Genomic DNA, 15,565 nt, shown 5'->3' on the forward strand with positions numbered 1-15,565 from the left:
GGGAGCCATTGTGAGGACACAGCACAGCCACCTGCTCCCCCGTTGATCCAACAAGTGAGGACTGAAAGCAGCAGACGGAGGCCTGGGGATCAGGATCCTTAGATGTGTGATCCCCATTGATCAGCCTACCTGCTGTCCAGACTGTGTGGGAAAGACTCAGGAAGGTCACTGCTGTAAAGGCCCCTGAGGGGAACGCTGGAACAGCAGAGAAGCATCACGAATGGGACATGCCAGCCGGGACAAACACCACTGAGCCTTGACCTTTCCAACCTCAATGGAGAGACCCTGAATGGCTCCATTGTTGAGGGGTCAGCCTTGGGGAGAAAAGGGGGCTGGTGATTTGAATCCTTGCAGTTAACAAGGAGTGGAAAGCAGGGAACATACACACAAATGGGTGTCTGTAGGACCATACCAAATGTTCTTGGAATAAAAGAAAAAGACACCTTCTTACCTCCAGAGTAGCAGTGTGCTTCTCACTAGTCAAGGACCTCCCTCTTTCCTGCTCCATAAGACCCAGTACAGCGCATAGACTTTTTCCAGCGTGGGGTTCCCAAGGACAGCGCATGAGGTAGCGGCTATCGGATCCTCGCTTTAGTCCACCCTCATTTAGCACATTTTCAGGTCAATCCATCCTGTCCCTGTGCTATGAGCCTCATCTGACACTTCAAAAGAGCCTGCTCAAGTGCTATTGGTTGCCTCATCTATTGTGGCATAAAACAGAGCTCGTGGGGCTCCTGCCCTTGGGAGGTACACCACCCGCCTGATTGTGGCCCAACTGCCTGGCTGGTCTGCACCAATCTCTCTATTCATTTAAAGTCCCTGGTCCCCATTCCTGCCATCCCAGGGCTAGGAGCCCATTGAAGCTCACTCTATATAGCTAGGGTTTAGACCCATCTCCCCAGTGGCTGAGGCTTTCCCTCTCCATCTCTATCAATTCACTTCTAGTCCCATAAGAACCTGAGTTATGCGTCCACCTGGTTCCTCTCCATAGCTTTGCCTCCTCGGACACAGGTGTGAATCCCCCTGGCCTCGTCTCCTTGGATGGTTGCCTTGGAGAACTGGTCGACCCCCTAGAGTCCACTGTAGTAAGCTTGACCATGAACCCAGGCACTAGCTTCAGAGAAAGAAAGAACCGCTTGGAATTCTGTGCGTACTAACTGGGCAAGCTTAGGTGAGCTGCCTGACCTTATCCTTCTTGAAAGGGGATGTTGAAACTGCTCAACATGTCTGAGATTAGGCAAATGAGAACAGGAGATATAATGGCCAGGAAGAGCTCAGAATGGTGCCTCACACCTAACACTAATATGCGAACCTTCACCCGGGGCTTACCAGACATTCAATTTTGTGTAAAATGCTTTGCAAGCGTCACTCTATTTAATCTGTACAACAATCTTGTGGGACCCCATTATCCTATAGTTTTGAATGAGAATTCTGAGGTTTGAAAGGTTAAGTAAATTGCTCAGGGTCGATGTCTGGTCAGTGGTTGTTGAAGGAGCACTGACTGTGACCTCGTGGAGACCAGAGATGATGATTTATCTACGTCAATGTCATAGCATAACACCTATTAAACAGGGGGTCCTCAAAAGATGTGTGTTGAGTGGCTACATGGCCACCGAAGTCTGGGTTGGAGGCATAGCTTTACCCACTTAATTGTTTCTCTATTCTTATTGAGGGCAGGGAGGGGTGAAGCTACTCTGTGGTTCTTTTCCTTGCTCAGATTTTGTTCTTCTCCCTCGTATGGCTATTACTGGACCTTTGAAAATATTCATTTATTTTGAAACGGTGGGGGTTCTTATGCAAGCCATGGCATACAGGACACACAGGACAATTTTGGGAACTGGTCCTCTCCTTCTACCATTTGAGGCCGGGTCTCTCTCGTTTCTGGCCATTTCTCCTGCCTCCATTACCTCCCTTGGTATAGGAAGTCTGGGATTACAGGTGCACGCCGCCCGATTGGCTTGTGAGGTGGGTTCCAGGGACCAACTGAGCTTTCAGTTTTGAAGTGACAGACACTGCTTTCACCTCCAGAGCCGTCTCCTTGGCCCTGCCACATAGTACTCTGTTAGTACATTCAAACTGTGAACCCCAGTGAACACATTTCCTTACCACCTACTCTTCAATCAGAGATTAGGTCATTGCAGGATACACATTCAGCACTTTGGACAGAACCTGTGTATAGGTGTGTGTGTGTGTGTGTGTGTGTGTGTGTGTGTGTGTGCTCGTGGGTGAGTGCATGCCCGTGTATGTACCCATGCTAATGTGTAGTCAGCATTGGATCTGCATTCTAAAACGACTATTTGCATTAAATGGGTGACCCATATGAGAAAATACTGCATTCCCCACTTGTAGCTCAGTGGTTCTGGCTCTTGCTTCCTTCTCCGAGTCTATGATATGAGGAGAGATTGCCATAAAGATTTTATGAGTCCAAGAGAAACATTACTCAAACAGGATTTATTTCGAAGGCGTCATTCTGGAACAGCAGCATGCTGCTTAAAGGGGAAGCAGAGCTCGTGCGAGTGGGATTGTCACAGTCAAGCAAAGTTCAAATGCTGCAGAATAGCCTCTCCCTGTCTGCCAGGTAAATAACATCATTAATTTGGCTCAAGTCGGTAGACTGTATGTTAAGAAACTGTCAGCATCTTCAAGGCCCATTTTGAAACCAATGAGAAGTAACAACAATATGGTCCAAAGTCAAGAGGGAGGTAATGACGGGATCGGCGTTTTGAGACCTTTGTGCTTTGGGAGAAGAATAAGCTGGTGGTGCCCAGCCTTCCTCAGGTACCCAGGCAGCTTCCTGTTTGCGCAGCCCCTCTTGGCCGCTGGGATAAACATGGATCTACCTGTAGCAGACTCTCCAGGAAGACAGTCTGAGGGAGAAAGAGGGATTCGATTGCACCAGCTGGGAATCGCGTGGGATACTCCTTGTATTTGGCCTCGCTGACAAACTCCTATCTTCCCTCCAAGAATCCTTTCCTAATTCTCCAAGACAGAATTAGTCTTTCCTCCCCCAGGTCCCCACAGTCTCTTAGAGACAGGAAAGTGGAGGTGACAGGCGTGAGGTAAGTGCTTCGGTGGATGCGGGGTGTTCTCCAGGAACAAAGGGGAGGGGGAGCAGGAAGCAATCAAGGAGGAAGGAGAGGCTAAAGCTGGATCTGAAATGTGTGAGGAAGTACACACAGACATGGCAGCAGAAATAGCTATAAATAGCTACAGCCTAGCAAGCAGTGTGGGGTGCTGAAGCAGGGTGGATAGAATCACGTGCACGTGTGTCTGTGTGTCTGTGTGTGTGTATGTTTGCTTGTGATGATGGGAGGAGGTAGCAGAAGCTTTGGGCAGTAGCTCAGGATGGGAAGACAGTCTGGAACTCCTCCTGGGGAGCTGGCTCTCCAGCTGTTAAGTAGTAGGAGCTAGCCAAAGGCTGGGAAGCAGCTTTTAGGGAGACTGCATTGCTTAGCTTAGCGTGCACAAGGCCCTGGTTCCACCCACAGTGCTACGAAAATAAATACATCTGAACTTCTGATTTTTTTTCCTATAGCTAAAAAGTACTATAATACAGTAGTTGTAAAACTTCAAGATAATACAAAAAAATATATACAGAAAAAAATCCACTAATACCTCCGTTTGGAACTAGGGATGCCAACATTTTATTGGCTTTTTTTTTCTTATTTTACAACTATTATATGTGAATACATGTAACACTTTTAGTTTTAGCTATATATTCAGTTTTGTCTGCCCGTTTTTCATTTTATATATGCTAAGCCTTTTCCACTTTCTCTGAATATTAGTTGAAATCATCATTTTAATTGCCGTGTGCTTTATCCTCCACATTTATTGAACTGTTAATGTTGGACAAGGGGCAGTTTCCTATTTCCCTTCATAATAAATAACGCCGCCATGAGCATTCTCTGCGTATCATTTCCCAGCTCCTAATTCCTTGATCTAAACTCCTAACAGTGTTATGCGCATTCTACATTTTAATCATGACTCTAAAATTACCTCCCGAAAAGGTTGTGCCAATTTATAATTCCACCGACGGGGCATGAGGCTCAAACAGGTTAAATGGCTCGAGTAAGATTAAAGACTTGTGAGTGGAAGGCCTGGGATCTAACTTAGACCCTCCCTCTGTGGGGCAAAGGCAGGAATTTTTTTTCTTTTTGGAGCTGGGAGTGCAGTGGCCAGAGGTAATTGAGTGTGAATTCGGGCAGCTGACTTGGGAAGATGAACGGTCTAATGAGGCAGCTTTAAAGAATGGGCGATATGGGCGAACAATACCTGTGATTTCATCCTCTCTTTAAAGCTCCTGTCTTTGCAGAGGAGCGTTCGGACCAGAGAGAAGCAAGACATGCTGACTTCTCTCCTGACCAGGATTCCTCGGGATTCCCAGGCACCGGGCTGGCATCGGTGGGAAGGGCACAGGTAAGGCTCACTTATTCCCCCCTTGTCCCCCAATCTGCCCTGGGCTTGCCGAAGAGGTTCACAGTGGACATGAGCTTCAAGCCATAGGAAACACAAAGTGCCGTCTGTTCCTCCGACTCAGTGAAGGAGAGAAGACCCAGAAGCCATGGAGCCCTCTTAAGCCCCTTACTGATATCACAGTGACAACAGCAAACCACGGGGTCAAGGGTCAGCATGGGACCAGACTCAGGCCACCAAAACCACTGCAAGTTCTTATCCTAAATGTCACAGTGTTGAAAGACGATCAGAGTCATGTATTTCACACATTTCCTTCTAAGACTATTTAGCTCCACTGCGTGTGTGTGTGTGTGTGTGTGTGTGCGTGTGTGTGCGTGTGTGTGTGTGTGTACATATGTATGTACACGAGCATGTGGAGGGCCAAGGACAGCCTCTAGTGCTGTCATTTGTTAGGCACCACTGCCCCCTTTCAGACAGGTCTCTCCTGGTCTGGGGGTCACCAGGTAAGCTAGGCTGGCTATCCAGGGAACCCCAAAGATCCTCATCTCTTTTTCTGAGCACTGGGGCTGCAAGCGGGCATCACCATGCCTTGCTTTTTCATAAAGGTTCTAGGGACTAAATTCAGACCCTCACATGTGCATTGCAGTAGCTTTATCAACTGAGCCATCTCCTGAGTCCCCAGCTCCCTTTTAGTACCCAGAACAGTGTTCTAAGTGTGAGATTCTAATTCTGAATTGTCTTCATTCAGAGTCAGGGATGGGTTCCTGCAACTCACCATTGGTTCAAATACTTAGCCTCCAATGTGGGGCCTTGGGTGCCCCACAGGGATCTGCAGCCCAGTGTGCCCAGGCTCCCTTCACCAGCCACTCGAGGCAGAAGCCAGCAGCCTGAATCTTGATGTTCTGCTTTGCTTCTTCCATCTGGTTTCCCGGATGCCAGCTGATGACGGTTCTCTCCTGCTGTGTTTCTTGCTCCTCTGCACCCTTCCTCTCAACCTCCACCTACACCATGTTGAACTAGACCCCTCCTAGTCTCACCTGAGCTCTGGAAACAACAGCAGCTCCTGTCATCCGTGCTGCATTCCTGCTGTTGCCTCCACCCCATTCTCTCAAAGCAGCAAGGGCGATCTTCTCAAAAGTGCAAAGCTGATCAGGTCACTGCCCTGTGATAGACCCTTTGGGACCCCCTATTTCCCTCAGAATAAAACACTAATTAATCATCAGGCCTCTCTCTACTAATCCAACTCACCCCCTCTCCAGTTTCTACGTCTTTCTGCTACCTTCAAAGGCACGGAGCCTGAGGACTCCAGCTTCTTCCACAACCCTGGTCTCACTAGTCTCTTTGAAGACCAACAGCTTCAGAGTTCTGCCTCTGCCTTGACTTTCCTGTATAAGTCTCCGTGTCTACTGCCTGCAGCTCACCGTGGTCAGGAGAGGAGGAATGGTCAGAACCGATGTCCAAACTTGTGCATTCTGACTCTGCACAGTGCATAGTGAGAGCGTTATGTTCAATTTCTCGGTTTTTAATTACCACAATATCCCCACACGACACAGGCCAACAAGAAGCTGAAGGCCTGGAAAGGGTAAGCAATTAGAGCAAGGGCCACGCAACAATGAAAGGCATTCAGATGTTTGACCTCGGAGACCTATCAGCAAATGCCATCAGAGAGTGCATCTATTTCCTGTGGTCTAGGCAGGGAAAGCTACTGAGCCTGAACAGAAAGCCCTCCAAACCAGGAGTACTCGGCCTGGCTTGTGGGGAAGGCTGCGTTATCTACCACAAGGTTATTAGGACAACAATGAACTTAAGGCCCAGCCACTGCTCAGAAATGCCTGCTTTTCAATTCAATTTAGCTGAATGCGGTCTCATTTAATTTAGTGCAGTTATCCAGTGCTCAAACAGACCCTGTATGCTCCGAGAGGCCACAGAGCAAGGCAAGACGATCTGAGCCAGGCTATGGGACAGGAATTCCGGGGAGGGGGAGCAGCTCTGAAGCTCTTGGGAAGATTTTTCCAGCCCCTTTAGTAGTCCTTTGTCAGTGAGGAGCTACGTGGAGCTGTGAAGTTTTTCTTTCTTTCTTTCTTTCTTTCTTTCTTTCTTTCTTTCTTTCTTTCTTTCTTTTTCCCTCAGATTTCTTACAAAATACACGCACAAGTACTATCTATTACAGTATCTGGGGTTCTGTGTTGAAACTCCAGTTGGCTTTATTGAGAGATGAGGGAAACCCGCTGGAGGAAGTACATGATGGGATGGCTTCTTGAAGGACATTTGGGCTCTCTCTCTGGGTCTCTTTTCCTCTCCCTCTCCCCAGCCTTCTCTCTCTCCCCCCTCTCTCTCCCTCTCCTTCTCCCTCTCCCCATCTTTCCCTACTTCCTGACTGCTGTGCTGTAAGCACTTTACCTCCATGCATCCCTCACCATAACATCCTTTCCTGCCACACTCATGGGATGGTGTCACCAAGCGACCACGGACCAGATCTCTGAAACTGTGAACCCAAGTAAAACTCCTTTCACTTTTCATAGGCATTGTCTTCCACAGCTCTGGAAAGCTAATGTGTCACCAGTGTTATCTGCAGACATGATACATGTAAAAGAAATTGGGACAGATAGGGTACTGGAGACAAAGGATGTGGCTCTATACTTTCCAGAGAAGATGCCTCCAGCAAGCCGTGTTTGCTTTCTGTGGTTCAGTTTCCCCCGGAAAGAGGAATGGAGATAACACCTGCCTCACTGGAGCCTGAAAAGGTGGGAAAGGGTAGAGAAAGGAAAGATATCAAGTGCTCAATGTGGTCACGAGTATGGGGAGAGCGTACCCTTCGCTTCTAGTTCTTGTTCTAGATCGGTCAGCCTGAAACACTTTATACTAATTATAACCTCAATACCCTGCCCGGTCACTGATCTTTGTAAAATAAATAAATGCATGAAATAAACGCATGCCTGAGTGGTATGTATGATTTAGCATTGGTAGCCACTGGAGGGCCTCGGGAGCCAAGCTGAGGCTTTGGACTCTACCCTAGGGATGGCAAGAATCACCGAGGACTTTTAGGATTGGATATAATCCTGATCAGCTGTGGGCGTTTGGCAAGCGCATACTGGCCAGCAATAGAGGAAGGACAAGAGAGCCATTCTGCAAACCAGTAGGGGGCAGCTTAGTGGTGTCTTCAACAAGGTCAAGGTCAGGGGCTGGGGTGCAGAGAAAGGGAAGCATGGCCACGATACTGATACACTAGGACTGGCACTAGGCAATCAAGAGATGAACAGATGACAACCGTCCTACTCAGTGCTACGTTGATGAAAGAGAACAGCCCTGATGGCCTCTCTGGAGACGCTGGCCATAGCTTTCCCTCGGGATGTTAGGGATGGTTGCTGTCTTCATCTGCCCAGGCACAGAGCAGAGTCCTGGCACAGGATCTGAAAGGGCAGATCGTGACATTCTTCTACAGTGCAGGATTCCAAACTTACAGCTAGGGCCAGCAGTCAGCCACCGGAAAGGGCTTCCCCTTGGCAGATGGGACTCAGCTGAGGACAGAAGTCATTCCTAACTGCGGCCTGTTTTTCAGGGGAAGGCTCCAAAGCTAGTTAGAAAATGAGGACCTCTGAAAACAGTCCAAAGAGAGGGGCCGTCCCTCCCATTTGCCTCTCACTGCCCTGTGCCAAGTGCCATCACCGGCTCTCATTCAGCCTTTAGCAGGGCTGCAGAAGGAGCTCGTCCCACTCTTTACCAACGGGCAAACAGAGGCTCAAGAGCTTCTTATGAAAATATGATCCAGGGACTGGGCAAACAGCTCAGTCAGTAAAGCCTTTGCCTTGTGGATAGGAAAGCCTGCTGCCAACACCAGGGCCAGTGTAAATACAGACAGGTGTCCTTCACGTACTTGCAAGCGCAGAGCAGGGGAGGCAGAGACAGGCGGGTATCTGAGGCTTGATGGCTGGCCACCCTGGACAACTTAACAAACACAGGCCGGTGATACCCTGTCTCAAAGAAGAAGGTATATGGTTCCTAAGGAATAACATTGATGGTTGAGCTCTGACCTCCACAGTTACATGCACATTATTAACACACACACACACACACACACACACACACACACACACACACAGTCCTATGCACATAACCCCGTGTTTCACAGGAAGGACCAGAATTTGAACCCAGCACAGTGACTCCAAAGCCCACCCTCTTCCCTTGAGACATATGTCATCTTTCAGTTTAAAAATCTCGTTCCCATGGTGCAGCAGCAGTGCAAAATGATCGAACGCTTGTAGGAAGCAATTTGGCAATAAGAATCAAGAGTCCTAAAAAATATTCATTCTGGGAATCGTTCCTAAAGAAACGACCATAAATTCAAGGGTAAAAAAGCTTTATAGGCACACACACACATACACACACACACACACACACAAATGTTCTTTCCAGAAGTGTTTGTAACATGAACAATGAGGAAGAGTCTGAATGTCCACAGAAAGAGAAATGGTTAAGTAAACTGTGACCCAATCACCCAGCAGAGTGAGGGCAAGGGCTTATCAGAGCAAAAAATGCTGCTGTGATGAGTTCAACGTGGCCATGATGCTGAGGCCCACTCACGAGCTTCCAGCGATGGGGCTGACTACAAACGCTTGCACTAGGACACTGTCTGAGGCACTTCTCTTTCTAGTACCCATCAGCTCCTTCCAAATCAAATTACTCCAGTGTGTGTGTATGTGTGTGTGTGTGTGTGCGCGTGTGTAAAATGACCTGTAATAGAGAACAGAGTAGGCACTGTATTTGCCTTTAAGTCCATCTCGTGAAGAAATCTGGGAGTTGCCAAATCTATCAGTACTTCTTGGAGGCACTGGGCGTGGAGGAAGCCAAAAAAAAGGCAAGAAAGAGGCTTTGCAGATGGCTCAGTTGGTGAAGTGCCTTAAGTGTGAGGATGAGGACCCGAGTTTGAAGATTTCTGGAGCTCATTGGCCAGCCCCTCTAACCAATCAGTGAGCTCCAGGGTCAGAGATAGACTCGGCCCAAAATTAATGTGGATGAGAGTAAAGAGATGGGGTGCATTTACACAATGTAAATGTAAATTACTACTTAGCTATTAACAACAAGGAAATCATGAAGCTTGCAGGCAAATGGAAGGAAGTAGAAAAGATCATCCTGAGTGAGATAACCCAGAACCAGAAAGACACTCATGGCATATACTCACAATTATTAGCCATACAATATAGGATAAGCGTACTAAAACCTACAGACTTAAATAAGCTAACAAGAGGACCCTAGAGAGGATGCTTAATTCTTATTCAGAAGGGCAAACAGGATAAACACTGGAAGTGGTGGGAAGAGGGAACAAGATGGGAGCCTACCATAGATGTCCTCTGAAAGACTCTACCCAGCAGGGATCAGAGCAGATACAGAGACTCACAGCCAAACTTTGGGCAGAGTATGGGGAGTCTTTTGGAAGGGGGCAGGGAATAGAAGGACCCAGAGGGAGCAGGAGCTCCAGAAGGAAACCAACAAAGCCAAAAACTTGGACCCAGGAGGGCCAGCAGAGACTGATGCATTAACCAAAGGCCATGCATGGAGAAGACCTAGACCGCCTGCTCAGATGTAGCCCATAGGCAGCTCAGTCTCCATGTAGGTTTCCTAGTAAGGAGAGCAGGGGATGTCTCTGACATGAACTCAGTTGCCTGCTCTTTGTTCACTTCCCTCTGCTGGGGCAACCTTGCCAGGCCACAGAGGAAGAGGATCCGGGCAGTCCTGATGAGACTTGCTAGGGTCATATAGTCGGTGAGAAAGACTTCCCCTTTAAGTGGACTAGGGGAGGGGGATGGAGGCAAGAGGGAGAAAGGGTGGGACCAGCAGGAGATGAGGGAGGGGGCTACAATCAGTATATAAAGAGAATAAATTGTAAAGAGAGAGAGAGAAGAGGTAGGTAGTTCAGTGGTTAGGAGCACTGGCTGCTTGTGCAAAGAACATAAGTTCAGTTCCCAGGATGCACATGGCATCTGTAACTCTAGTTATGTAGTATCTAATGTGCTTTCCTGGAATCTGTGGGCACCAGGCATGCATGTGGTGCACATACATATATGCAGGCAAGCCCTCATACATATTTTTTAATCTTAAAAAAAAATAAGCTAGAGAGTGAAAAAAAATCAGTGCACAGATGAGCTTGCCACATGAATATCCATACACATGTACACATACTGTCATGCACAGGTGTACACGCACTTTCATGCACACATCCTCACACACATGCTGACACATACATACATACAAACATACATACATACACACAGAGAGAGAGAGAGAGAGAGAGAGAGAGAGAGAGAGAGAGAGAGAGAGCCAGCAAACAGGCAAGGAAAAGAGCATGTGCACTGGAAAGGAAGAAGCAAAATGGCATTGCTTGAAGCTAGTATGATTGCCTACCCTAGAAAAACCAAAATAACCAGCTTTAAATCTATTAAAGCTAATGAGAGTCCAGTTAGATGGCAGGTTACAAAAGAAATACACAAAAATCAATATCTTTCTTTCTTTCTTTTTTTAAACCAGCAACAAACAATTAGAAAATGCAATTGCAAAATGATCCTATTCACCAGAACAAGAAAAACCTGCAAAATCACTCAGGAATAAACCTAAGAAGCAATTTACCAAGTGTCCATGATGGAAACTATAAACGCATTATTAAAGGTCTTGCGAAGTCCTGGAGAGGTGAGGGGTGCACTGTGGTTCTGGGGAGGAAGACTCGTTAGCAACAATATGGCAGTTTTCTCCAAAGCCTCCTACCCACCCCTTATCTGGCAGGAAAGCTGAAAGACTTACCCTGAAGTTTACCAGAAAACAAAGGCGCAGGGACCCCTGGTGGAGTGTTCCCACAATAAGAGAGAGGTCCCTTTCCACAGGAAAGCACAGGTCACCCTCAAACTATGGTGAGACAGAGTGATGGAGACAGGAAAACATAGCAGGATGCTGGGGATGGGACAGCAGACCTAGCACCTGAGTTTGGATCTCCAGAACTCACACAGGGCTGGGCACGGTGGCAGGCATCAGCGGCCCCAGTGTTCCCATGAGGAGACGGGAAGCAGCGGTGGCAGAATGTCTGGAGGTGTGCGGGCCAGCGTACAGCATTATTTCCAAGAGAGTAGAGATCCCCGGTTAGGACAAAACTCTTGTTGTTTTATGCGATTCAAATTGGGAGGAGGTGTGTTCTAACATTTAAAATGTCTTCGATGAGGGAGAACAAAGTAATGCTATAAGACCAGTTACTTATTGACAGAACCATTATTTTGTCAAAATATATAAAGAGTTCCTACAAATCAGTAAGAAAAACACAAATAGAAGAGCAGGAGAGATTATGACTTGGCCATACTGAGAATAAAATAAAACAAACATAAACCAACAAGACTGTGATTCTACTAACCGTCTGAATGGGAATCGGGAGGCGTTATCATTATTTTTGCATTTGTCACAGTCTGGCTGTGTGGCTCAGGCTGGTAGGTGTGCACAAAAGGCCTCTTGCCTCAGCTTCCTAAGCAGCTGTCGTCTGTAGAGGAATGCCACCGAACCTGGCTAGAAGGGATATTATTTTTCATCCACTGAGATGGGTTAAAAAAACAAAACAAAACAAAACAAAACTTAACTTTGAGAGAGGAAGTAGAGAAATAGCTGGCCTCATACATAGTTTATGGAAACCCCAAATCGACACAGCTCTGTTGGAGTACATTTTGGCAGAATACAAATTCAAAAATAACGTCTGCTTTGACCCAGAAATCCCACTTTAAGGAAGTTTTCCTCTCTGTGTTCCAATGAGCATCAAGACAAATGCCCGGTGCTGCTGATTGCAGCAGGTTGCAGGCAAAGATGCATTACCAGGCAATTGTTAAAAATGAGTGTGCCCACCCTTTACCCCGAACATTCCTTACAAGGCTACCTACCAACTAGTTACTAAAACTTGCCTTTGGAGACGGCAGTATATGTTTTGAAATTTTTAGCATGAGCACAAATTGCTTTTGTAAATCGTGTACAAACAAACACACGCACACACAGCACACATGCACGCACATGCACACATAAATGCAGTTATTTAAATTAAAGACAAAGCAAGGGCCATGCTTAGAGAAAGAGAACAGAACGCATACAAACGTTCCCGTGCGATTGTTTTGTTATTTATCTAGCATTTCTCTATTTTCTGAATTTCCTTTGATGACTGTACCTTACATTTGTAGTAGAAATAGATGACTAAAACCTTTTATAGCTTTTAAAGTTTGATTTTCTTTTTAGCTGGGAAATGGTTAGGTAAAATCATTGCTCTTTCCTTCAGTTTCTTCAGAGGGCAGAGGTGTGAATTTGAAGCAGAAAGGCGGGGGGGGGGGGAGTTCGGTACCCTGGGGGTACTGGGCATTGACTTGAATGTACTGTAGGAGGCAAATAATCAAAAGCAGATGCTGAAGAGAGCAAACGGCTCTGAAGAAAGGGCTCGCGTTATCCCATTAAAAATGACGAATGGCCTGTTCCTCACATAATAGCATGCGTGCAATAAATTGATGGTGCTTTGTTATGTCTGAGACTGAACCATCGTGCTACCTGTCTCCCCTCCCCCACCCCCATCCCGCAACCTGCTCCATCAGTGCCAACGCCTGGGTCATATTTCTGACTATGATGATCCGAATGACTGAGGAAGAAACAGGCATCAAGACAGGAAGAATCCAAATTACCCAAAGGACAGCAAGGCAGTGAAGTGGCTTTTATTGAGCATCTACTGTATACTGTTTGCTCCTTGAGCACCAGTTTGGGCTCTGCAGATGGAAACCACGAGAGATGAGGTACTTGCTCAAGGTTGCCTCGTGGGATTTCATTCATTTGGGTTGAGGTTCTGGGCTTTTCATTGATCTGCCATGTGGAGCAGGGGAGGAAACTGAGGTGTGTCGTGAAGCAGAAGGGTGCTCTCACCAACGTACCTCATGGGAGAACAGGACTGAACATAAGGCCCCTTTCCTTCCCCGAGCTCTGCAGTTTCTTTCCATGGCTCTGGAAAGTAACGGAGGAAATGCTGGGGTGGGTTTAAATAAAGCCCTTGGGTGGGCGTTCCTACTCAGCCATGCATGAGCTCTTTGTGACTTCACCCTGGTGACTGCGAGAAGCCGAGTCACTCAATCCACAGCCCCCGAAACACAAACTTTTCAAATAGATTTGAAGGTTGGCAGTAGACTCTCCTGCACTTGGTGGTAATTGGGGTGTGTGCGTACGTGTTGGCGTCTGACCTAAATTCAGCGAGCATCATTTTGTGGGTCTATAATCGAGGCTTCATGCGGTTGGTTTTCCAGATCTCAGTAGCTAATTGACTAAAGGACAAGCCAACCTTTCCCTGGGATCCTCGGGCCTGGAGATACTCAAAAGCAGTCCTTTTGCTGGCTGCAGGCTGCTGAAGAGGCAGGAGAACCCAGCATGCCCTCGTATCGGTCCTTTCCACTTCTTGTCCTAAGTGGTCTCCAGGGCTGGTGTCTAATAATGGTGACAGGGAAGGGCTGAATGCTCAGAGCCACTGCTCCAAGCATTATTGGTCCTCCAAAGTCCTCTGTACTTGCTGTCAGAGCCTCTGTGCCCTCTGTAGTTTTCCGTGGGCTGCTTAAGTCTCAGCGGCTCCCGTGGCTGAAGCAAAGATGCTTCCTCAGGTCATACCTACTGGGCTGGGTCCCAGCACGCAGTGGCTTTGCCTCAAGGCAGGCTGCGCTGGCAGGCCGTTCTCAGACAGCTCACCTATTGTTAGCACCCTGCTTGGCATCCGTGACTTCTCAGGGGGCCGGCTCACTGCCAGCTGCCAGCATCTACATCCTTGTGCCCAGGGCGTGTCTTATCACAATCCAAGCTGTTTTGACCATGCACAAAGGAGACAGGGAGGGGTGAGTAATTAAGACCCAGGTAGCATTCTATGGCTCTCAGGGACTGGTGCCTATGAACCCACTGCCTGCAGGCCCTGGATGGCACAATCCTAGGAAGATGTAGGTTTGCTAGAGTTTCCCTGTGCGACTCTGTCCCCAGAAGGGATGTTCTGCTTTTGTACCCTCCTGCAGATCATGTCCTATTGCTATACAGTGGGACTTACCCTCCCAATGAGCGACTTGCACTTGAACCCTTGTCTCGGGTCTACTTGGAGTATGTGAAAGCTAGGATGATGCCCTGGTGCCAGATAGATAAGGGCTCTAGCATCAAATGAATGATATATCAAAAAGGGGGGGGGGCTTTTAGATCCCCTCTGTTTACTTGAGATACCAGATTGCCTGTTAGTTCTCTATCTTCTGCTGGGCATCTCTCCGGAAGATGACACCCTTATCTTCTACAGGATCTTAAACCCAAGAGGTTCTGGGGGATGCTATGTATATGAAGTGCTACCATGGCCAAACACCTCTCAATCCCAGCATGGAGAAGGAGTACTGCCTACACTGTATGTGGGACCTTCTACTTAGAGCCAACATGAAATTCACAGCATTCCTGTGAATTTGCCCGTCATTCCCCAAGGTTGTGTTAAAGCTCAGAAAGAAAGATAGAAAGGAAGGTAAGAAGGAAGGAAGGAAGGAAGGAAGGAAGGAAGGAAGGAAGGAAGGAAGGAAAGAAAGAAGGAAAGAAAACCAGGGAGGTTAAACCCAAGCCAAAGCATGGTGCTGAGATTGGGGCTCAGGTCTTATTTTGGAGTGAGAAACAGCCTCTAGTGATGTTGGCAGCCACAGTATGAGCTACATATGTGCATTTATGTGTGTGTGTTCACACTCACACACATGTGCCTATGTTGTATATGTGATAGCCACAGCATGAGTCCCTGTGTGAGCATATGTGTGGAGATCACAGCATGAGCATCTGTGTAGGTGTGCGTGCTGTGTTTGTGTGTCTGTGTATGTGTGCAGTACTCACAGCATTAACCTCCCCTATGTGACCAGAGGGGCACGGGCTATCTCTCTATGGGGCACTAATCTGAGTCCAAGGAATTATGGACCCAAACTGGTCCAGCCTAGGCCAACAAGATCTCAGGTGGAGAGAAGGATTTGTCTCCTGGGTGAGATGATGGAGGTTTTGAGCTACATCTTAAATCTTGGATGTGACAAGAGATTGGTTAGAGGCAACAGGGGCAGGGGCAGGGGCAGGACCAGGGCTGTGGCTGCAGGGGGAGGCCAAAGGGCCTCTTGCCAAG

The 15,565-nt window shown here is 47.6% G+C and overlaps 1 protein-coding gene across 3 annotated transcripts in view; it reads right to left on the reverse strand.

Moving 5' to 3' along the window:
- Positions 1–15,565, reverse strand: part of Csmd2 (CUB and Sushi multiple domains 2) — a 550,287-nt gene that overhangs the window by 296,059 nt on the left and 238,663 nt on the right. The window lies entirely within an intron of this gene.

Source organism: Meriones unguiculatus, chromosome 3, assembly GCF_030254825.1.
Source record: "Meriones unguiculatus strain TT.TT164.6M chromosome 3, Bangor_MerUng_6.1, whole genome shotgun sequence".
Taxonomy (NCBI): Eukaryota; Metazoa; Chordata; class Mammalia; order Rodentia; family Muridae; genus Meriones; species Meriones unguiculatus.